Source organism: Micromys minutus, assembly GCF_963924665.1.
Source record: "Micromys minutus genome assembly, chromosome: 32".
NCBI classification, from domain to species: domain Eukaryota; kingdom Metazoa; phylum Chordata; class Mammalia; order Rodentia; family Muridae; genus Micromys; species Micromys minutus.
The window spans coordinates 6,596,035-6,620,458 of record NC_137967.1 but is presented as its reverse complement, the minus strand read 5'-3'; the positions used below and the strand labels follow the sequence as shown (position 1 = coordinate 6,620,458).

The 24,424-nt window shown below is 38.7% G+C and overlaps 1 pseudogene across 1 annotated transcript; it reads left to right on the top strand.

Moving 5' to 3' along the window:
• Positions 1-13,523: 13,523 nt before the first annotated feature.
• Positions 13,524-20,743, top strand: LOC308414122 (vomeronasal type-2 receptor 116-like; annotated as a pseudogene). The gene is made up of 3 exons: positions 13,524-13,769; positions 17,271-17,394; positions 20,027-20,743. The product of its transcript is annotated as a vomeronasal type-2 receptor 116-like (transcript).
• Positions 20,744-24,424: the final 3,681 nt, after the last annotated feature.

Here is a 24,424-nt window from a genome sequence, read left to right as displayed (position 1 = left end):
AGTACATCTTCACAGATCTGCAGAGATCTTCTCTAAAGGGGTGTGCTATTACTTAATTAATGATTGTTATATATGTTTAGTAATAACAAGAAAAGCATATCAAAACAGGCATCTTTCCAAAAATGAATCCCTTACAACCTTGTTGAATAAGGGTGAACCAGTTGCAGACTACATAATTGAGGGTGGTCATCTCAGGATGATCACCTGCTAGTTATTAGCTTGTTCCGTTATGGCTCCTGATAGTTGATCATAGGAGACCCCAACCATTCTTTATTCTTACAAGGACAGATTCCTGACTTGTTGGCTGGCCTGTGACAGGGAAAGCCCAGGTGAAGTAGAAATGGTAATTTCAGGATGAGGTCCTACCTGGCTAATTTATCGTACTTACAGCGGCAGCCCAATCTCTGAATTCTTTTGCAATATTAAAGAAAATGTCTGTTTGCTGCCTCCTAAGAATTAAGGGGCTGCAATCACCGGAAGCCAATTCATGGGATAATCAAAAATAGGAAACACCAAAACAGGTGAATTGAAAACAGAAATAAAACCAATGATGAAATCACAAAAGGAGACAGCCCGTAAGTTGGAAAACCTAGGAAAGACATCAGGAGTCATAACCCTATTGAAAATGGGGTAAAGTGCTAAACAACAAAGTATCAACTGAGGAATACTGAATGGCTGAGGAAGAACCTAAAGAATGTACATCATCTTTAGTCATTAGACAAAACAAAACAAAACAAAACAAAACAAAACAAAACAAAACAAAAAAAAAAAAAAAAAAAAAAAAAACCATGAGATTCCACCTCATACCAGTCAGAATGGCTAAGATCAAAAACACAGGTGGCAGCAGATGCTGGTGAGGATGTGGAGAAAAAGGAACACTCCATTGTTGGTGGGGTTGTAAACTGGTATAACTAGTCTGGAAATTAGACATAGTACTACCTGAGGACCCAGCTATACCACTCCTGGGCATATACCCAAAAGAAACTCCAACATCTAACAAGGACATAGGTTCCATCATGTTTATAGCAGCCTTATTTATAATAACCAGAAGCTGGAAACAACCGGGATATCCTTCAGCAGAGGAATTAATACAGAAATTGTGCTATATTTACACAATGGAGTACTACACAGTTATTAAAAACAATGACCTCATGAAATTTTTAGTCAAATGGGTGAATCTTGAAGCTATCATCCTGAGTGAGGTAACACGGTCACAAAAGAGCACTCACGGTATGTACTCACGGATAAGCAGATTCTAGCCCCAAAAGCTTGAAATACCCATGAAGCGATTAACAGAAATTATGAAGCTCAAAGAGAAGGAAGGCCAGAAGGTGTATGCCTCCGTCTTTCTTATAAGGGATAACCAAACACTTAAGGGAGGAAATAATGGGACAAATACAGGAGCAGGGATTTGAGAAAAAATCATCTAGAGACTGCCTCACCTGGGGATCCATCTCATATGCAGCCACTAAACCCATGCACTATTGCTGATGCCAGTAGTGCTTCCTGGCAGGAACCTGGTATGGATGTCTTCTCAGAGGCTCTGCCAGAGCCTTTCTGATACAAAAGAGGATGCTTGCAGCTAACCATCGGACTGAACAGGGGAACCTGAATGAAGGGGTTAGAGAAAGGACTGAAGGAGCTGAAATGGTCTGTAACAACATGGGAAGAACAAAATTATTAATTATCCAGGCCCACCACAGCTTCCAGGGACTGAAACAACAACCACTGAGTTTACATGGAGAGACCCATGGTTCCAGGTGCTTATTCAGCAGAGGATAGCATTCTCTGGCATCAATGGGAGGAGAGGCCTTTTGCCCACGGAAGGCTTGTTCTCCCCCGTAGGGGAATGCCAAGGAGTTGAAGTGGGAGAGGGTGGTTGGGAGATGGAGCAACTTCATGGAAGCAATGGGACCAGAAGGAGAGATGGGAATGGGGGAAAGGGGATAACATCTGAAATGTAAGTACAGCAATTTTCCAATAATAAAATGTTTGTATGTGAAACAGAATTGTTCAAAGTCCTTAGTGATTAGAGAAATGCAAATTAAAATGACCTTGGGGTTCCATTTTACACCAATCAGAATGGTGTAATAAGATAAAAAACTCGGTGATAGCACAAATTGGTGAGGGTGTGGAGAAAGAGGAACATTCCTTTATTACTGGTAGGATTGTAAACAGATTATCACTCTGGAAATCTATCTGGAGGTTTCTTAGAAAATTGGAAATAGATCTACTTTAAAACCCAGCTGTACATATACCAGAAAGATGACCCACCAAGACACAGGGGCATGTGTGTTCTACTATGTTCCGAGGTGCGTTATTTCTGATAGCCAGAAGATGCAAAAAATGGGAGCTAGGAGGTAGGGGAACCCTCTAGAGTGTACTGGAGACCTGAGAGGTGAGAGCCTTTCAGAACTAAAAGGGAGGGACCTGGGACGAAGTGCTCTACACTGGGGAGAGGGAAGTTGTAGAACTCACCTTCAGTGGAAGACAGGTGAACAAGTGGAGGGATTGGGTTTCAGCACACAGTCAAAAACCTTTGGCTCAGAATTATAACTGTCAGAAGAAACTGCCGTGAAAAAACAGAGAAGAGCATGAAAGGAAAAGGGTCCAAAGACAGACCCAAATTGGGATCCAGGTCATGGGGTGGCCCAGGGCCCCCTCACTGTTACTGATGCTGTGGTGTGCTTACAGACAGGAGCCTAGCATGGCTGCCCACTGAGAGGCCCAACAACTATCTGAAAGAGTCAGATGCAGATACTGGCACCCAGCCAATGGACAGAAGCCCTGGACACCTGTGGTTGAACTGGGGAAAGACTAGAAGAATCTGAGGAGGAGGGCAGCTCCATGGGAAGACCACCAGTCTCAACTGGACTGGACCCCTGAGATCTCTCAGACACTAAGACACCAACCAGGCAGCACACACCAGCTGATATGAGGCTCTGACACATACAGCAGAGGGCTTCCTGGTCTGGCCTCAGTGAGAGAAGATGAACCTCAAGAGACTTGAATCCCTAGGATGGGGAGGCCTGGCAGGGTGGGGAAATCTTTGTGGAGAAGGGGTTGTGGGTAGATGGTATAAAATGGGGAGTGGTCAGGAGACAGAACAGGAGGGAGATAGAGTCTGGACTGTAAAAAGAGGATTAAGGAATTAAAGAACAAAAATCTATATATTTTAAAGCATTGCTTTGGAAATTACTCCCATGTTCTCTTTTTCTGTAATGGGAAGAGAATCATTCTCAGCTCTTCTGTCTTGTCCCTTTTGATGGTTATTCTTGGTAGTCAAATTTGCTGTACATGGAATTAACTACAACTCCAAGAGTTTGGTACTGTGGTGGGTTTTTCTTGACTATAGCTTTATAAGTTGTAACGCCATTAAAAAAATTAATATCTTTGTGAAGTGATAAGAAATACCTTTAATCTAGGCCACATTTATCAAGGTCATTGAAGATGGTGTAGTTCTTTGTCCTTGTCTTCATGTCCTACATCTGTAGCAAGTACATTTTTAAAGTGACTTTAGAGCTACGTCTTCGTAATTCTGGTATAGACTGAAGACCAGCCTAGACATCCAGCCACATGGAATGGACCACTACTGTATCTTCATCTGTCTATTTGCAGGAAGCCATTGTTGGACTAGGTGAACCACAGCCTGCAAGCCTTTCCAATAAATCCACTTTCTACACACACGGAGAGAGCCGTTCTCTCAGTTCTTTTCTAGATGTTTATTAATGCAGCTTTGTGGGCTTTTCTTGTCCCTTCCCACTGAGGAAGATGTGCTGGCTAACAATGGTGTTCCTTAGTGTTTGTCCTCGGTTTCCTGCTTTTCTCATGGGGTGTGTAAAGTCTCAGACCTACCAGGTGAAAAATGGCTGCAACTTACCTGACCCGCAATGAACCCAAAGAACAAAAATCTTAAGAGAATCCTAAAATTCTCTCTTTAATTGTCACTATTCTTAGCACACATCCCCTGGGGCGAAGGAGGAAGAGGAAGTTCTGGAAGAGAGGAGGGTGGGGTGTTAGAGGACAGGCACAAGCACTACTGAACTTTAGATCTCTCCAGACCTGGAAAAGGTCTAGCTCTGGAATGGAAGCCTGGTACAGGAACCACCTTGCCCTGTCCCTTCAGAGCACACACACCCTACATTTTTGAAAAAGGGTTGGCCTGTGATCAGAGAAGCCTGGGCCAGGAATCATTATTCTGTGTCCCCCTCATGAGACTCTAACCTTAAGAAAGGTGCTAATGTCACTCAAGACATGCTGACCAATCAGGGTCTGCAGTCTGACCTGCCAGTCAGAAGTGGAGGAGGATGCTTCCGGGTGCAAGGTTGCTAGTTTCTTGCTGTGCTGAGGCAGCTGAGTGTTCCTCTGTCCTGTTCTGTGTTGCTACTCTGGATGCTGTCAGGGAGTTCAGGCGAGCTCTGAACTCACGACATGGTGAGTATATGGCAGATGCTTCCAGTGGGAATGGCAGGCGGTTGAACATCTGGAGCTAGTGTGGTGAGTCCTCCCTGGGGCTGGGAGGGAACCGCAACTAGACATGGCCACCTGTGAGGTTGGTTGTGGTCTTAGCTGCTCCCAGAGCATGGAGGTGACCTCCGAGTAACTGCATCTGCACAAGCATTTGGAGCATGGGCTGGTGTGCTGAAACGTCTCGGCAAGTTGAGAATCGCGGAAATGCCTGTATTCTACTGTATCTTCACAATTTTTGAACTTTAACATTGTGATATAAGATAACTGTAGCCAATATGAGAAACATCACCTTTTGTCTTGGGTCGCAGTCCAATTTTAAGCTGTGTGGCATTGTTTTAGACTCCTTCGAGTTTACCCATCGTGTAGTAGTGTCTGCTGACTTCATAATGTCGTCCCTCCTCTAGGAGTAATGTAAAAGATGATATTTTTCTTAAGGTGACCAGGCGTAAGATACAGCTTGTGCGAATCCTCCCCATTCCAACTTCTGTACATTGACCTTCTAGTTTTCTTGTCCTTTTCATTCTTTTGGATCGTCCCCTTAGCAGTATGTCACTGTTTCAGGTCTCTGGTGTACTTTAAAAATACTTCCGGGGATACGTTTGCTGTGTAAATGTCCCCTCTGCCTAAGTTGTTAGACTTGAAGTCCTCTGTTCCTATTAAAATCGTTCAAAGTGTAACCTTGAAACAGAATATAAAAGAAAATTAAGGATGACGGCACCTGTGGAGTGAACATCTGTTCTAGGCTGGCTCCTCTTATCATTCTGTGCTGGACGCATGCTATTATTAAAGATACATTTCTTTTCCTTTTTTTTACATTTATTTAATGTATGAATGATCTGCTGCATATACATCCACAGTCCAGAAGAGGGCATCAGATCCCATCACAGATGCTTGTGAGCCACCATGTAGTTTCTCGGGATTGAACTCAGACCTCTAAAAGACCTCTTAACTGCTGAGCTACCTCAACATTCTTGTTTTTTGAAAAAAAATATTTTAAATTTACAATTCAAATGTTGCCTCATTTCTGGCTTCCCTTCTAAAAGTCCTTCAATCTATCCCTTTGCTTCCAAGATTGTGTTCTCCCCCAACCTTACCCCACTCCCTCTCCCAGGTCAACTTCCTTCTCCCCCAGCTCTCTTCTCTGGGGCATCAACTCTATCCAGGATTAATTCAAGCTCTCTCTGTGAGGCCAGACAAGATAATCCTCTGCTACATATGTGCCAGGGGACTCAGATCAGGCCATGTGCGTTTAAAGAGATATTTTTTATTTATGTTTCCATTGTGTCTGTAGAGATGGCTCTCTGTGAAGGCACATGGAGTCTAGAATGTCTGCATCTTTAGCCCTTTAGGAAAAAATTTCTGAGAAAATCTGTGTTGACTCAGGTGGCCTTCCCCCAGTCTTTCATCCCAAAGCAATGACCTTGCTTTCCTCTTCATTAAACTTTCTAAACTCCTAAGTAGAAGGGCTATACCACAATAAGAGTTTTTTTATTTATTTAATGTATATGAGTACACTGTACCTTACTTATGGCACAACAGAAGAGGGCATCATGTGGTTGTTAGGAATTGAACTCAGGACCTCTGGAAGAGCAGTAAATGTTCTTAACTGCTGAGCCATCTCTCCAGCCCCACAATAGAGTTTTAAAATGAACCATTTTGCTTATTATAAATAAGTCCGGTATGAACACAGTGGAGCATGTGTGCTTATGATATGGTAGAATATCTTTTGGGCATATGCCTAGGCCTGGTATACCTCGGTCTTGAGATAGACTGATTCTCAGTTTTCTAACAAACTTCCAGATTGTGTTTCAGAGTGTTTTGCAGTCCTACCAGCTATGGAGAAGTGTTCATCTTTCTCAACATCTTTGCCAGAATGTGCTCCTGTCCCTTGAGTTTTCGATTATAGCCATTCTGATTGATATAAGGTAGGATCTCAGGATCATTTTGGTTCACATTTACCTGATAACTAAGGATGCTAAACATTTATTTAAGTGCTACTTGACCTTTTGAGATTTCTTTGTTGAGAGTTCTGTTTAGCTTTGTATCCCAGTTTTATTCAGGTTATTTGTAAATGTGTATTTTGACATATAACATCTTGAGTTCTTTATAGATTTACATATTAGCCATTGGATGTAAAGTTATTGAAGATCTTTTCTCAATTTGTATAATGCTGTTTTGTCCTATTGACAGTCTACTTTGCTTTTCACAAATGGTTTGTTTTCAATTTATCCCATTTAGCAACTGTTGATCTTAGAGCCTGAGCTATTTGTGTTCTAGTCAGGGAATTCTGTCCTGTTTCACTGAACTCAAGGGTATTTTCCACTTGGTCTTCTATTAAATTTGGTGTTGAAGTCTTTGATCTACCTTGTGCAGAATGATAAATATGATCAACTTGATTCTTCTATATGCACACTAGAAGTTACACCAGCACCATTTGTTGAAGATGCTTTCTTTTTCTACTGTATGGTTTTTGCGTCTAGTCAAATATCAAGTGTCCATAGGTGTGTGGATTGATTTCTGGTCTATCGTTATATACCGTTAATCTACTTGTATGTCTCTATACCAATACCATTTGGTTTTTATCACCATTGCTATATAGAACAGCTTGTGGTATTCAGAATTGTTTTATAGCTGAGAGGGTTTCTTTGTCCGTATGAAGTTGAGAATTCCTCTTTCAATGTCTATAAAAAGTTGGGTTGGGATTTTTTAGGGAATTGCTTTGAGTCTGTAGGTTGCTATTGGAACCAAAGCCATATTGACTTTTTTTTGTTGTTGTTGTTGTTCTCTTTTGTCCAAATTTTCTGTTTGAGGAGCTGGTAATTTCGGACCTTCTGTTATTCAGGCAGGTCTTGAACTCAGAGAATTTTACCCGAATCTGCCTCCTAAATACTGGGATTAAAAGCATGTGCCATCACCACCTGGCTGATACTACTTTTTAAATTTCACTTTCTTTAACATGTCCCTGCTCCAGTCTCTTATTTCTATCTATTCTGCAATGTTTCCTGCTCTTTAAGAATCTCATTCCTTTAAAAAGTCCTTTGATATCTGTTTCTCTTTAGAGAAATGCCTTCTGAAGCTCATGGTTGCCTCAGGCTATGAGAGTAAAAATTGCTTTTACACCTAATCCTGCCTCTTTGGTCTAGTGGCGTGAAGACAGTCCTGCAGCTCTTTCATGCTTGGTCCTTACTAGTTAGTGAGAAGGAAGAGACCAGCGCATGGGTGTCCTCTGACTTCCATGGTTTTCACTGGGCACTGAAAAATGAAATGTGACTCAAGGTAGGATTGAGTTCTCTGAGGAACTCTGATGCTGGTGTCTTCACAGCACAGAGAGTGGTAGAGATAAAGAAGGGAAAAGCTCTCCTGTTGAATAATATTTGGGTGTCGTTAACAATAAATAGTCAGGTAATCAATTTTTTATCGTCAGTAAAAGTTCTGCTTGACGATTTCTCTGGTTTCATGCACCAGGTCAATTAAAAATCTGGAAAAGGAACTGACCTCATTTTTAGAAACTGAATTCTGTATTTTTACCATGTTAACAAATACAGAAGATAAGAGCACACTGTATGGCTCCTTCTAACAGGAGTATTATTATTCCTGTCTGAAAATGCACAATCGGAGAGGAAAGAGGTAAGACCTGGTGGCTCTGAGACTTCCATCTAGTCCCTAGAGAATATTAGACCCCAAGGCCTGTTTCAACATTTTAAAATGATTTTAGATCATAATTAAATAACGTCTACATTTTCATTCCTCCTTACTCTTAAGCCTCACACTCTGAGGACAAATGGCCAGACAAATGGACAGTGGATCTGGCTGTCAGGTTCTTCCAGCATCCCTAAGTGTCTTCCTGTTAGAGGATAAGGCTGTCATACCCTCCCCCATCCCCCCAGCCCAGTGGTTGGGCTGCCCTTCCATGTGCAGCTCTTCCTGATGGAATCTAACCAGTTTGGTTTCTGGTCCTTTTCCTCTACCATTTCCCTTCTTTTCTTTTGGTCTGATTCACCCTCCTCCCTCTCTCTCATGGCTCAGGTTCATGACAACTCTGGACTCTCCAAGATGTCCGTGCCTTTGCCTGTGCCCTCCCTTTTATCTCTAATAAACTTCCCACTGCCCTATACCTAGGAGCAATCAGGTAGATTTTCTTTGTTTGTTTTACTTTTTTTCAGATGTAAACCAGCACACACTGTCGCTGTCCTCAGACACACCAGAAGAGGGCATCAGTTCCCATTACAGATGGTTGTGAGCCACCAGGTGGCTGCTGGAAATAAAACACATGACCATTGGAAGAGCAGTCAGTGCTCGTAACCACTGAACCATCCCTACAGTCCGGCACAAAGCTTTAGAGTCAGCTTCCCTGTTGTAAATTCTTAGGAGTTTCTTTGCATTGTATTAAATTTATGCTGCAAATTGAACATGCCCAGCATATTTTTCTTTTGAACATATTTCATGTCATTGGGACTGTTTATTGCAGCATAAAAGAGGAAATGATATTTTACCTCCAAATTCATTTAGTAAACAGTGGAGAGTGAAACTCAGACTGTTATGAGATCATCTACAAAGCCGTGGAGAGACGACTTGAGTATAGACTTTAGTGACACAGATGACTTGTTATTGTCACATAACTCCTCTAAGGTCACTAAGTCCTAACTGGAGTCACCCTTATAGGTCCCAAGAAGGTAACTGAGTTTGTCTACCAGTCCCCAAGTGCCCCCTGATTCCAGCCATTCCTGCACTGCACTCTCTCCCTCCACATTCCCAACTGCCCTCCAAGTTCAGTCCCCACTAATGCCCAGTCCACTCACAGAATATATGGTTCTTTTCTTCCAGGGAGATCCATGGTTCCTCATAGCTCTCCTCCTTACAGTTCTTTCTGGGTCTGTGGATTGTAGCTCATTTATCATTTACCTAATAGCCAGCATCTACTTATAAGTGAATGAGTACGGTGTTTGTCTTTCTGGGTCTTGGTTACCTCACTTAGGGTCATAGTTCTAGTTGCATCTTATGATTTTTATGGTGCCAATTTTTTATCAGCTAGACATAAACATTCCATTTTGTAAAAGTACCACATTTTCTCTATCCATTCTTCCATTGAGGGACAACTGTTGTTTCTAGCTTGAATGAAGAATGCTACTACGAACATCAATTGAGTAAGTCTCTTTGTGGTAGGATGGGGTATCTCACTGCAATTGTTGGCTGTGAGTATCCACCTCTATTTGTCAGGCTCTTGAAGAGCCTCTCAGAAGACAGCTATCTCAGGCTCCTGTCAGCATGCACAATTTGGCTTTTGTAATGTGTCTGTGTTTGGAGACTCTATGGGATGGATCTGAGGTAGGGCAGGCTCTGGGTGATCTTTTCTTCAGTCTCTGTTTCACACTTGGTCTCTGTATTTTCTCCTGTATTTTATTTCGTCTTTTAAAAGTATATCTTTATGATTCTCTGAATTTCTTCAATGTCTGCTGTTATGCTGCTATTTGTTTCTGATATTCTAAATCTGCATATTCTTTAAGTTTGTTTGGATCAGAGCTGACTATTTTTTTCATTGTCTCAAAGAATGAGCTGTTTTTCTTTTTCACTAATTTTTGTTGTTGCTGCTGTATTTTACTCTCAGTTTGGGTTTGTCTTTCAATTTGATAGTTGCTTTCTAACTACTCCTTTGAGGTGTGCTGACTTCTTTTTGTTTTAGAACATCCAGGTGTTCTGTTAAGGTGCTAATAAAAGATAACTCCATTGATTTAAATGTATGCACTTAGTGCTGTGAACTGTCTTCTTACCAAAACTTTCATTGTGTCCTGTAAATTTGGATGTGTTGTGTACTCACTTTCATTGAAGTCTACAATTGCTTAATTTCTTTCTTTACCACTGTCTGATCATTTTTATTTAGTGCAAAGTTTTTCAGTTTCTATGAGTTTCTTACCGTTCTGTCATATTTGTCTTTGATGACGTGCAGATTTTATCCATGGTTGTCTGATAGGATCTAGCAGGGGAATATCAGTTTCTGGTAAGTGTTGAGACTTGTACTGGTTCAAGTATGTCATTAATTTTGGAGAACGTTATTAGGAATTGCTGAGAAAGTATATTCTCTTGTGTTTGGGTGAAATGTGTTAAAAGTGAGGTCCATTGGCTTTTTAATATCAGTTAGTTCGAGTTGTTCTTTGTTTAGTTCTGTTTGCAGGACCTGTCATTGTTGGGAATGAGATATGGAAGTCTCCCACTATAAATGCATGAGGGTCAGTGTATATTTTAAGCTGCAAAGGTGTTTCTTTTACAATGGTAGCTGCTCTTATTTTGGGGGCTTAGATGTTATGAATTGAAATGTTATGTTTGTGGATTTTTTCTTTTTTTTTTCTTTTTCTTTTTGTAATTTATAGAGCCCTCTACCTTCTTTTTTTTTTCTTTTTAGGTATTAAAATTTCTACACCAGCTTGTTTCTTAAGTCCCTTCATTTGGAGTGTATTTGTCCAGTTGTCCAATGTGGTGTCTTGAGGTAGTGTAATTCTGATGTTGAACTGGGTTTCTTGTATGATGCAGAAGGATGCATCCTGCTTTACCATCCATTGTTAGCCTGTGTCTTTTTATTGGGGGAATTGAGACCATTGATATTGAAAAGTATCAGTGAACAGTCATTACTAATTTTTGTATTTTGTGGAGCCACAGACAGAGCAGGCATACTGCAAACCAGACTCACAGCCTGCAGAGGACTGAGCACCAAAGGGGATGCAGGAGAGCTCTCCTTCCTCAAACCATGGGTAGGCCCACACACTCTCCAATGAATATCTGGGAGAGACCTCTGGGAACTGTCAGGGTGCAGGTATCACACTACTTACTGCTTGAGTCTGTCTCCTTCGAGCCTCCATCGGTACCCAGAATTAGAGCCAGCCCATCGCCATTGGAACACTCATGCTTATGTAAATCTACGCAGTTCCATTGTACTTACTAATCAGAGACATGATAGGCCTTTTGCTAGGGGCCACCTCCAGAAGTTGACAGATTCCAGAAAGGAGGAATTGAGGAGGTCATGAAGAATTGAGTCTGGAATGGTGGTACAGAGAATTTTAGAGCCTTGACAGACTGCCATTCAGAGTATTATTTATACAAATGTCAGTAAGCAGAGATTGATTCATGTTGTTCCAAAACATAGAACATATTAATTCTGTCCCCAGACATGTGTTATCTTGGGCATAACTTTAGATTTTCAATGGTAAACCAAGAAGTAACAGAGTTATCACATAAATTCATGGGTCATTTGCAATCATGGAGTTGTTAAAAGTTTTGTGATCAGCGATAAACTATGATAGAAAAGAATTATATTTACAAACATTTTCTCAATAATCCTACTTTTAAGTATCTAGAGTATTTTTTGCAAAGGCATGACAGAGTATTCTTAGCCTGGCAGCTCATGACATTTCAGTGACACTGGATAGGATGACAACCTCCAGTCCAGTCTGTGGAGTTAGCCATTTTACTACCAGTGAATGTTTGACTAACCATTAACGGTGTGAGTGCAAATGTCAGTTGACATGCTGGAAAAAATCTCAGCAACATACTGTTATTGTTATTATGAGTAATTTGCTTTAATAATGTAATGATTATTTCATATGTTCATGGAAATGATTGCTATGTTTTATCTTGTTTTTCTTTTGTTTCCTCATCATAAGATACAAAAGTGGACCTTCATAAGTGAACCTTTCTAAGAGAGAAATGTTTGGTGGTTCTGATAGCTTGTTCTTTCATATATTTACACACGATTATTTTTCCTTTGTTATAAGACACTTCATATGGAGGAAAGAACTCTATCCATCTGACTTTGTTTCTGTGTATTGTACTCAAGAGATACAATCTCTGAGTCCTACATATTTGCCCTATAATTGGCTGGGTATTGAGTAGGAAGATTTTAAATCTGATCTCCTGCTACTACTTTAGGCTGTCAAATCTTGTTTACTATTTTAATTTTACTTTGTTCTGTTTTTCTCTTTCCTGAGTAGGTACAAAGGCAGATATTCCAACAGTATTTTGGAGCCTTATTCTATAAAGGAGATCTCTGGCATCTTTATGTGGATCGCAACCTGTAGTATATATGATTAGGATATTTTTCCTAAAAGCTAAGACAATAGTATTCATAGAAATTTCCTGTTAAATATTAGAAGTATTTCTGGCTTAAGGCATAATAAATGCCTTTTGAAAATTAGTCAATTATCCCCAAGTTGTAAATATATTAAAATCCCTTCATACATTAAAAACACAGATATCAAGACAGAAGCTGAAGGACAGAATGACAGTTATTATACATGCAAATCCGTTTCATTACACCTTTGTTAAACAGCCATGCTTGCTGTTCCCATTAGAAGAGTATGTGCCAGGCTTCCACATTTGCTCATTTGAATCAGAGATGAGAGGACAAGTCACAGGTAACCACTGTTTGCAGGTAAATATGATCACAGGTTTTTATGTGCACTGCACCTCATGCTGCTCTCTGTGTTGTAGCTCCTTCAGCTGACCTATGGACCTTTCCATTCCATCTTCAGTGATAATGATCAATTTCCCTATCTCTATCAGACGGCACCAAGGCACACATCTCTAGCATTGGCAATGGTCTCCTTCTTACTTTACGTCAACTGGAACTGGGTTGGCCTTGTCATCCCAGATGATGATCAAGGTCATCTAGTTTCTCTCAGAGATGAAAAAAGAGAGTGAAAATAGGGGAATTTGCTTTGCATTTGTGAACATATTAGTCTATGTTATTTCAGCTTATTACAAAACTGAACTGTACCACAAACAAATTGTGATGTCATCTACTAATGTTATTATCATTCATGAGGATGCAGTGAGTATTATTGAATTGAGTGAGCTTCAGAATGTGGGAATCTCCAGTTATACAGAGAATAAATATAAAATTTTTGTCACCACAAAAAATTCATTTTCCTGCCAGTAACAGAGACTTAACTCATGGCACGTTCTATGGGACTCTTACTTTTCAACACCACCATCGTGAGATTTCTAGCTTTAAAAATTTTGTACAGAAATTTTACCATCCCAGAAGCAAAGATTTACATTTAGTAATGCCAGATCGGAAGTACTTAACTGATGAATCAGCATCTGACTGTGAAATACTTAAAGACTATAATTCCAATGTCTCACTGGAATGGCTAAAGGAACAGAAGTTTACCATGGTCTTTAGTGATGGTAGTCATAACATATACAATGCTGTGTATGCCGTGGCCCATGCACTCCATGAGATGAATCTGCAACAGGTTGATAATCAGACAACAGACAATGGGGAAGGAGTCAGTTCTCCATGCTTGAAGGTAGAGTTTCTTTTATTGGAGGATGCTGGGTGTTTTTAATTTCATAGTCATTTAGAGACTTTCACATCTGCACTGCTAATGAAATGGGAAATATTTTCCAAAACAGATAGGTTTCTGAACATTTTTTCTAAAGAAAAAGGAAATCTGGTGACTGGTATAAATGTGAATGGAATAATGAGGGGCAGGGTATCAATGACATTTGGGGTTTCATTTGCATTTGTGTGTGTGTTAAATTAATTTTGTTCATAACTTCTGTTAGTTTGTGTCTCTGTTGAGTTCCTGTTTACATGATCTGTCCATTGATGAGAGTGGGGTATGGAACTCTCCCACATTATTGTGTGATGTGCAATGTGTGCTATGTGTGCTTTGAGCTTTAATAAGATCTCTTATTTAAATGTGTGTGCCCTTACATTTGGATCATAGATGTTCAGAACTGAGAGTTCATCTTGGTGAATTTCTCTTTGATGAGTATGACATATCCTTCCTTATCTTTTTTGATAACTTTTGGTTGGAAGTCAATTTTATTTGATATGAGAATGGCTACTCCAGCTTGTCTCTTTGTACCATTTGTTTGGAAACCTTTTTCCAGCCTTTACTCTAAGATAATGTCTGTGTTTATTGTTGAGCTGGGCTTCCTGTATGAAGAAAATGCTGGGTCCTTTTTAACTATTCAGTCTGTTGGTCTATGTCTTTTTATTAGGGAATTGAGTTCATTGCTGTTGAGAGATATAGGGACCAATGATTGTTGTTTCCTTTTATTTTTATTGTTAGAGGTGAAATTGTATATGTGTGGCTGTCTTCTTTTGGTCTAGTTGAAAGAAGATTACTGTCTTGGTTTTTCTAGAATGTACTTTCTCCACTTGTCTTAGAGTTGTCTATCATCCTTTGTATGGCTTGATTTTGAAAAGATATTGTGTAAATTTGGTTTTGTTATAAAATATCATTGTTTTTTCATCTATGTTAATTGAGAGTTTTGATGGATATGGTTGCCTGGGATGGAATATGTGTTCTTTAATGATCTGTATGACATCTTCTCAGAATCTTATAGCTTTCATAGTCTCTGTTGAAAAGTCTAGTGTGATTATGATAGGTCTGCCTTCATGTGTTACTTGACTTGTTTCTCTTAATGCTTTTAATATTCCTTCTTTGTTTTGGTTATTTAATGTTTTGACTATGATGTGAAGGAATGAATTTATTCAAGGGTCCTATATAATTTGAGTTCTGCAGGCTCCTTTTATGTTTATAGACTCTTTTCTTAAGGTAGAGAATTTTCCTTCTGTAATTTTCATGAAGGTATTTACCGGCCTTTCAGTTGGGAATCTTAACTCTCTTCTATACTTTTATCCTATAAGATTAATCTACTCATCCTGTCCTGGATTTCCTGGATGTTTTGGGTTAGAACCTTTTTGCATATTGTATTTTCTTTGACTGTTGTGTCAATGTTTTCTATTGTATTTTCTGCCCCCGAGATTGTTTCTTTGATCTCTTGTATTCTTTTGGTGATGCTTCTGTCCATGACTCTTGATCTCTTTCCTAGGTTTTCTTTATCCAGGGTTGTCTACCTTTGTGATTTCTTTATTGATTTTTTTTTTCTATTTTTAGATTCTGGATGGTGTTGCTCAATTTCTTCACCTGTTTCGCTGTGGTTTTCTGTATTTCTCTATGGTTCTCTATGGGATTTCTCTGTCATGTATTTCTGTATAGAATTTGTGTGTGTGTGTGTGTGTGTGTGTGTGTGTGTGTGTGTCCCCTCTTCGAGGGCTTCTACCTATTTACCTGTGTAATTCTGTATTTCTTATATGGAGTTATTAATCCCTTCTTAAACCCCTCTAACATCAGCATGAATTGTGGTTTCAAATCAGAATCTGTCTTTCTTGGTGTATTGGGGTATCCAAGACTTGCTGTGCTGCAGGAACTGGCTTCTGATGATGCCACATGCCTTGGCTTCTGTTGCTTAGGTTCTTTGATGTGCCCGTCACCATCCATTCATCCCTGGTGTTAACTTCTTTTGCTCAGCCTGACAATGTTTTGTCCCTTCTGTACCCCTGTGTGTCAGCACTACTGGAGAACCAGCTCTCTGCTAACAGTGTCTGAATACAGAGAGCTGGGCACAGGGTCAGCTCAGTATGCAGACAGAAACTTGAGGAATCCAGTCCCAAAGTGCTTTTTGATTCCTGTGTTCTGAAGGTTCCAGGCAGCTCCCTCAGAGCAGAAGTCGTGGTCTTAATTGTGCTTTCAGGTATGTCAGCACTTCCCAGAGACCAGATTTTTCATGCGTGGTCTGCATACACAGAGCTATAGCACAGAGTCAGCATTTCCTGTCTTCCAAGATTGAGGCTGCATAGGTCTGAAAATCTCTATCTCTTTTGTGACAGACAGTATGCCCTATATTGTGTTTCCTATGCCAGCCATATGTAATATGAACACTCTAGCTTAAAATAAAATAAGGTACGAAAATATGCCCATTATCCTTATTCTAACATAACATACTCTTAAAAATATTGCAAAGAGTTGACACAAATATGATGAAAATCATAGGTAACAAAAGGAAAAAAATATACTCTGATCTTCATTGGGAATATTAATCTACTGAAAATTCATGGTGAGATTCTGTTTCAACAATAGGAAAAAGCATATGAAAGATTCTTCAAAACTTCAATTAACGTTAAAAAACCTAATTTTTATTTAGGTTTTTCCAGTATTAGCAGCCAGTGTACATCATTTTGACCTCATGTAACACTGGATATTTAAGGGCACTATACATCAATTTATCATTTGCAACTTATTAAACCAGTGTCTGTATATTCCACTTTTTTGTATACAATGTTTTATACTTTCAATGCTAATTTATTCCAGATAATATTTCCTACCAGTGACTGAAGGGCATATTTTTCTTTTTTCAAATGTTTTCAAGTAGTAACTTGCTTCTCTGTTGCTTTAAATAAACTTTGATCATGAGCAGTGTGAGGAGGAAGGGGTGATTTGTCATATGGATGTGACTTATATTCATAGAAAGACAAGGGTAGATATCTAGAGAGAGGAACTAAATCATAGATTTTAATAGAACACTACTTCCTGGTTCTACTGTCCACAGTGAGAATGGGCATTCCCATATCAATTACCAATTAAGAGAATGTTTCAGTGTTATTTGGACAGACAGTTTTTGATGAGAATATATTTCAAAGTTCCCTCGGTCTGTTTACAGTACTTAGTGTCAAATTGAAAATAATTAACTAAAAAACCATTAAATTGCAACCTCTGTAGATTTTGCACACAACTCACTATCAGCTCTTTTTCCAGAGTTAGTAGATGTTCAGAAATGATCCAGTATTTTTTTCAGTGTATTTCCAATATTCATGTACTCCTTAAACAAAGGACAAGGTGAACTGTTCATCAGTTACTATACATAAAATAAGCTTATTGAAATTTTAGTGTGCTAATATAAAACATAAAAGAAATAGCTAAATCTCAATAACCACCTGAGTCTAATTTCCTCCTCAGATGCTCTCCTCTGTGTGCAGTGCAGATTGTAGTCCTGGATTCAAAAGAATCTAGAAGGAGGGAATGGCAGCCTGCTGTTTTGTTTGCAGCCCTTGTAGTGAAAATGAAATTTCTAATGAGACAAGTGAGTGTTTCCTGCTCTGATAAACTTTGCAAATATATATTCCTCTTGTACCAGACTGAGATGATGATGACAACTAAAAGGCCAATGAAATATTAAATATATAACTTGTATAATTTACTAGTTATATATATATAATATATATACATATATGCATGTGTGTATGTATGAATTATCAAAAATTTGTTGATGAAAAACTAAACAGACACTCACACTTTGTTGTTTAACCCACACATTTACTCTGCCAATTAATGAAAGTTTAAGTTTTCACAAAGAAATACTTTAGAAAATGAAACTGATAATTGAGGGAATTCTCCACCAGATTAGTTCAATAATTAATCTATTGTAATTCTACATATATTAGATTCAGTTACAATATTTTAAAAGGAATTTAGTCATATTTCATGAATATATCTGTCCTACATAAAATTAGGCACTACATGTACATATAGGAATCTCCTGGGAACCAAAAATAATGTAGAATTTACTTTACTAAATCATGAGACTACTAGTTACTAAACCCCCATAAAATTATGGACAACATGTACATATATGAATCCCTGGGAAACAAATATAATAGAGTCTACTTGTCTAAATCATGAGAATGCTAGGTACTAAACACATGTTCTCTGTAAGATTAATACAGAAGAAGAAAATTTTTGCAAATGCATGTATTATTCAGAGGACCATTTTCAAAGCCAAGTTTGATGTGAGTCCAGAAAGTAAAGGATAGGGGTTGACTGATGATGTACAATATAATAAGAATGTCATATTCAGCATATTACATACAATGCCCATTATTAAAATAATTAATTTGGGTTGACAAATGCCAAAAATTTGCCACTCATTCTATATAATGAATTACAGTTCTTAAAAGATATGTCATGTGTGTTTTGCGGTTCAACAGTTAAATCATTTGTTGCTAAGGTTTACAAGCTGAGCTCATACCAAGATGCATTGAAACAAGGAACCTACTCAAGAGATGTCTTTTGAAGTTATGCATTCTAACATACACTACGCTCGAAAATAATTTTTAAAATTACACTGAAATAGATTAATATTTACAACAATGAATTCCACAAATATTATGTAATAATTACATTAAATGCTTACATATGTGGGATGTGTAAGACACGTTCGATACACGTACAAGCAAATAATACTCCTGAATGCACATTTACATGCACTTGTGAGACACCTGACGTGGCTGATGGGTCTGAACTCAGGTTCTCTTAGAACAGAATGTTCTATTCATACCTAATACTACTTCGTAGTCTTTTAGACAATTTATCAAATAATAGCTCTCCACAAATCACTGCTCTAGAGAAGAATTCTGAAAACCGACAAAGCACATCAACATTTCCTGAAATGACATAAATATGAAGTGAAACTACAATCAGTTCATATTGTGGCCATGATCAGGATGACAACTTAGGAATGGGGTACTATTGCTTAAACAAAGTATCTGGGTTACCACTCTTACTGGTGAATTCCTCTGTTCTGTTTCTCATTCTGTTTGTCAATAGTGATTTCATCTCTGAGTGCATTCACAGACACCGAGTCCCCTAGGAATGGAGATGAGGGAAGGATGAAAGTGCTCAGACTCCAAATGAAGAATCGAGGTGAAGGACTTCTTACTAAAAAGTATCTACAGTTGTCTTTTTCCCCTTCAGTGCTAATATTACTGCATCTCATGAACAATAACCAGAATATTTTTTTAAATTTTTTTAAGATTTATTTATTTCATGTATGAGTACACTGTTGCTGTCTTCAGACACACCAAAAGAGAGCATCAGATCCCATTACAGATGGTTGTGAGCCACCATGTCGTTGTTGGGATTTGAACTCAGGACCTCTGGAAGAGCAGCCAGTGCTCTTAACCTCTGAGCCATCGCTCCAACCCCCCAGAATATTTTTTTTACTTGCTGCGAGATGATATTCTGAGGGCTTATTTCTTTAATATTTTCAAGTTTTCAAATATTAATACTATATTGCCTCTCATTTTGTGCCTTTTTCCAATATGTTAAGACAATTATGATAAGAAATTGTAAATTCAATTGTTACAGTCACATAAACAAACACATACATGGAGCCTACCTGTCCATTTTAGTGTTTTTTCTATGTCAGCGAGATTGAGCAATAAACTCTCTGGTACCTATTACAGGTCTTGTCCCAGTAGAAGTCAGAGTCTCAATGGGTCACAGGGACTGAAATAATAGAACAGTCATTGATCTCAGGAAACAGTCTAGGGCTTTGTATTTATAAACTGTACCCAACCCTAATGTTGATTATGAACGTATCTTCTCTGAATTCAATAATCTACTGGATATGAATTTAGAACTAACAGATGCTTTAGGAAATTTTTGCATTCTGATCACATTATAAATGATATAATCAACAAGTTAAAAAGAAAAATAATTGCTTCGTTTGATTTTCCCATAAATCCTTATGAACATTAAAAATTTAAAGCAATGCTGAGCAGCAATGTCTTTCAAATGTATTCTCATTATCAAAGGCCACTATGCCAACACTAAACACAACAAATGCCTTCAGAAAGATGTGATCTTTCTAAGCTATGAAGACCCCTTGGGGATGGCTCTTGCCTTACTAGCCTTCTGCCTCTCTGCATTCACAGCTCTGGTACTTTGGGTCTTTGTGAAGCACCATGACACTCCTATTGTGAAGGCCAATAACAGAATCCTCAGCTACCTATTGCTCGTGTCACTCATGTGCTGTTTTCTGTGCTCCTTTTTCTTCATTGGCCATCCTAACAGAGTAACCTGTATCTTACAGCAAATCACCTTTGGGATTGTATTCACTGTGGCTGTTTCCACACGTCACAGACCCAGAAAGAAAGTTGAGAAACTTCCTGGTATCAGGGACTCCCAACTACATTATTCCCATATGTTCCCTATTTCAGTGTATTCTGTGTACAACCTGGATAGCAGTTTCTCCTCCCTTTGTTGATACTGATGAGCCCTCTGAGCATGGCCACATCATCATTGTGTGCAACAAGGGCTCAGTTACTGCGTTCTACTTTGTCCTGGGATACTTGGCCTGCCTGGCCCTTGGAAGCCTCACTGTGGCTTTCTTGGCCAAGAAACTGCTTGACACATTCAACGAAGCCAAGTTCTTGACCTTCCGCATGCTAGTGTTCTGCAGTATCTGGGTCACCTTCCTTCCTGTCTACCATAGCACCAAGGGCAAGGTCATGGTTGCTGTGGAGATCTTCTCCATCTTGGCATCTAGTGCAGGGATGCTTGGATGTATCTTTGCACCAAAGATCTACATCATTTTAGTGAGACCAGACAGAAATTCTATACAAAAGATCAGGGAGAAATCATATTTCTGAACAAATATTTCAGGAATTCTGTCAAATGTAAAGTTGGAACCTACCCACTAAATATTGGGTTAAGTGCATGTTTGTAGTTTTAGAATCTCTATCACTGGTTCCTCTAGTGATGTCTGGAAATGTAATATCTGCTGATGTAGTATGCATTGTCCATAAAATCTTCCTTTTATTCACTTGCTTGGTTTTCTTTTGGAGTACAAAAATTTTCAAGTTATTATTAAAAGTTTAGTCATCATGTTGCTTTCATGGAGATTGTCCCTCATAATATCTTCCAAGAAAAGGTGATATAGCTTATATATATATATATATATGAGCTCGTATTGTATGTGGGTTACAGGACAGACCCGGCCACACTTCGATACCATCGATCAGACGAAACCATCACTCAGACCAGCTAAGGAATCAACAAAGATGAAATCAGAACACATTCACTGGCTTCATTAGGACTACACACATGACAGAATACTGACTGGTTTTTCAGCTGCTCTTCAAGCTATTGGCCCATAGTCCAAGGAGGAAATAGTCTTTCTCTGCTCCCAAATAGAAACATACTATATCCAACTGTGGAAAGAAGCTGGGATCCTTATGGTCAAATTAGGGAATAATAGTTGGTAGAAGCTGAGGAGGAGGGTGACCCTAGGGGAGCACCAGCAGTCTTTTTCTTTTTTTAACAACTTTATTTTACAAAACAAAGATAAATGTACAGATTTTAAGCATTTTTGCATAAAATTATACAATACATTTTTATCAGTAGTTTTTTCCGATTTTAAAATAATTTTTATATAAAACTGTATGAATATATTTTTAGTCAGTACTTGATATTTTTAAAGGTTTGATAGTATGCACTGAAAACTTAATAGTTACAATGAGCATAAAGTACATGTAAAGCAAAATGTAACATGGAAATAGTCAAGTTTTCTTGTTGTATAAAGATTTGTTTGTTTTGTTTTATTTTGTTTTCTTTATTTCTTGGTCTTCATGCAGTCTGTGAGTTGTTTCTGGGGCAGTGCGAGCCTCTGGGGTTAGCATCCCAATATCAGTGACTGCATATTATGTCTGTTCTTTTGTGACTGGGTTATCTCAGAATGATATTCTCTAGATGCAGCCATTTTCTTAAGAATTTGGTCAAGTCATTGTTTCTGGTGGCTGAGTAGTATTCCATTGTGTATATGTACCACTATTTTTGTATCCGTTCATCTTCTGAAGGACATCTGGGTTCTTTCCAGCTTCTGGCTATTATAAATAGAGCTGCTATGAACATTGTGGTGCATATAACTTTGTTGTGTACTAAGGTGTCTCTGGGGTATATGCATCTAGAGAATATCATCTTGAGTGAGATAACCAAGTCACAAAAGAACAGACATAATATGCAGTCACAGATAGTGGGATGCTAACCCCAGAGGCTGGGACTGCCCCAGAAACAACTCACAGACTGTGTGAAGTTCAAGAAAAAAAGAAAACAAAACTAACAAAAAAACTCATTATGCTCAATCCTTACACACCAAGAAAACTTTGACTAATTCCGGGTTACATCCTGTTTTACATGTACTTTTTGCTCATTGTAACTAGTAAGTTTTAAATGCAGAGTATCAAACCTTAAAAAAAAAAAAAAAGAAAAAAAAAAGAAAAAGAAAAAAAGAGCCAAGCACTGACAAAAATGTATTTTTATACATTAAAAAAGAAAAAGAAATAAAAGACTGCCTCACATGGGGATCCATCCCTTATGAAGCCACTAATCCCATGCATTATTGCAGATGCCATCTAGTTCTTCCTGCTAGAACTCTGATATGGTTGCCTCCTCGAGGCTCTTCAAGAGCAAAACTGATATAGTGGAGAATGCTTGTAGCTAACCATGGAACTGAACACAAGGACTCCAATGAAGAAACTACCGAAATGACGGAAGGAGCTGAAAGGATCTGCAACCCTATGGGAAGAACAAACTTACTAACTACCCAAAACCACCATGGCTCCCAGGGACTAAAACATTAACCAGTAAGTTCAAATGGAGAAACCGTAGCCCCAGGTGCATATGGAGCATAGGTAGCATTCTCTGGCATCTATGAGAGGAGAGAAATTGGTCCAGGGAAGGCTCCTATTCCAGTGTAGAGGAATGCCAAGGTGCTGGGAAGGAAGAGGGTAGTAGAGAGATGGAGGGCCTTTATGGAGGTAATATGATGACGAAGGGGGCGGTGAGACTGGGGGAGAGAGTATAACATGTAAATGTAAATGCAGAGAATATTCAATAAAATAATGCAAAAAAGAAAGGAAGTCCTACTTGAAGCTAGGCTTCAAGCAACATCTGTCCCTTTGAGTAGTGCTGCTTTTCAGCTCCCGTTGTTAACAGCAGATGGCCAGTGATTTCCTCTCTAACCTAAATATACCTTCCATTTGGATGAGTCAGTTGCCATTCATCTACTTGCTTTATACCTCCCAGAATTCTACTTTTGTCTCATTTCCTTGACCTTTAATCTTTCTTGGCATTTTAATTAACTTTTTGCATATTTACTACAATCAAGAGGAAATAGATTGCACTTATTTCAATAAATCCTTTCCAAATTAAAAACAAACAAACAAGACCCATCACTTCTGCAATGTACAATGAGCAAAAACTATGTAGGAAAACAAAGATAATGAAGAATGGATGGGTCAGTGCATGTTATTAAATTAAAAAATAATCCTGAGGATCAGAGAGGAAGATCATGGTTTGGAATCCAAATGTTAATATTACTTTCTCATTAGTGTAGAAGGTAGAGTCCCTGAGAGTAAACCACCAACCAAAGAGGGGGGATCTATGCCTCCATCTGGATATGTAGCTTTATCTTCCATATCTGCTGAAAGGGGAACCCTCCGTCCTGTGAAGGCTCACTGATGCAGGGTAGAGGAATGTTATGGTGCTAAGGCAGGAATAGGTGGGCAGGTAGGGGAGCACTTCATAGAGGGCAGAGAAAGGGGAATCGGGTGTTTGTGGAGAAGAAAGTGGGAACAGGATAAAATGTAAGATGTTATTATATAAAAACAATAGAATGAAGAGAAAAGAAAGCACACAGCATGGCATTCTGTCTGGATCTTGTTGAACCTTTTAAACACAATCTTTATCATGCAAATTAACTGTGGATCTGTTAAGAACTGTATTGTATAATTTTTGATAAAACAGGATTTAATATATTTCTAAATTGGTCTGTTTATGATTCTCAAAACACTGGAAACACAGGCCTCAATTAATCTGTGCTTGTGACTCTTGTGACATATTCCATACACTTCATAGTCTGTGACACTCCCTGACTATAAACATGTCCTGCCTCTCTCTGACTTGTACATTGTAATACATTTTGCTGTGTATCTAGAGATTCTCTGCTTGTACTATTACTAATGTCTCATAGGAATCATCTGATATAATCCACTGACATCATTTCTAATCTTGTTCATATAATCACCTTGTTGAAACAACGAAAGGACCAAATATGAACAAAAGAGCTTCCTTCCAGGCATCAAAATCATGAGTGATGTCACAGAGTCTGAGAAGTTTTTATTCTCCTAAGTGTTTACCTATCCTTGTTTATTACATGGGCTGTGGAGACCAGCTGCAGAGCCGCAGGGAAGAAAGTGTTTTAATATTTCTCCAGGGCTCAGGAACAACTTGAAAAACAAATGAATCATGAGTATGCAACTAACATTTCCTTT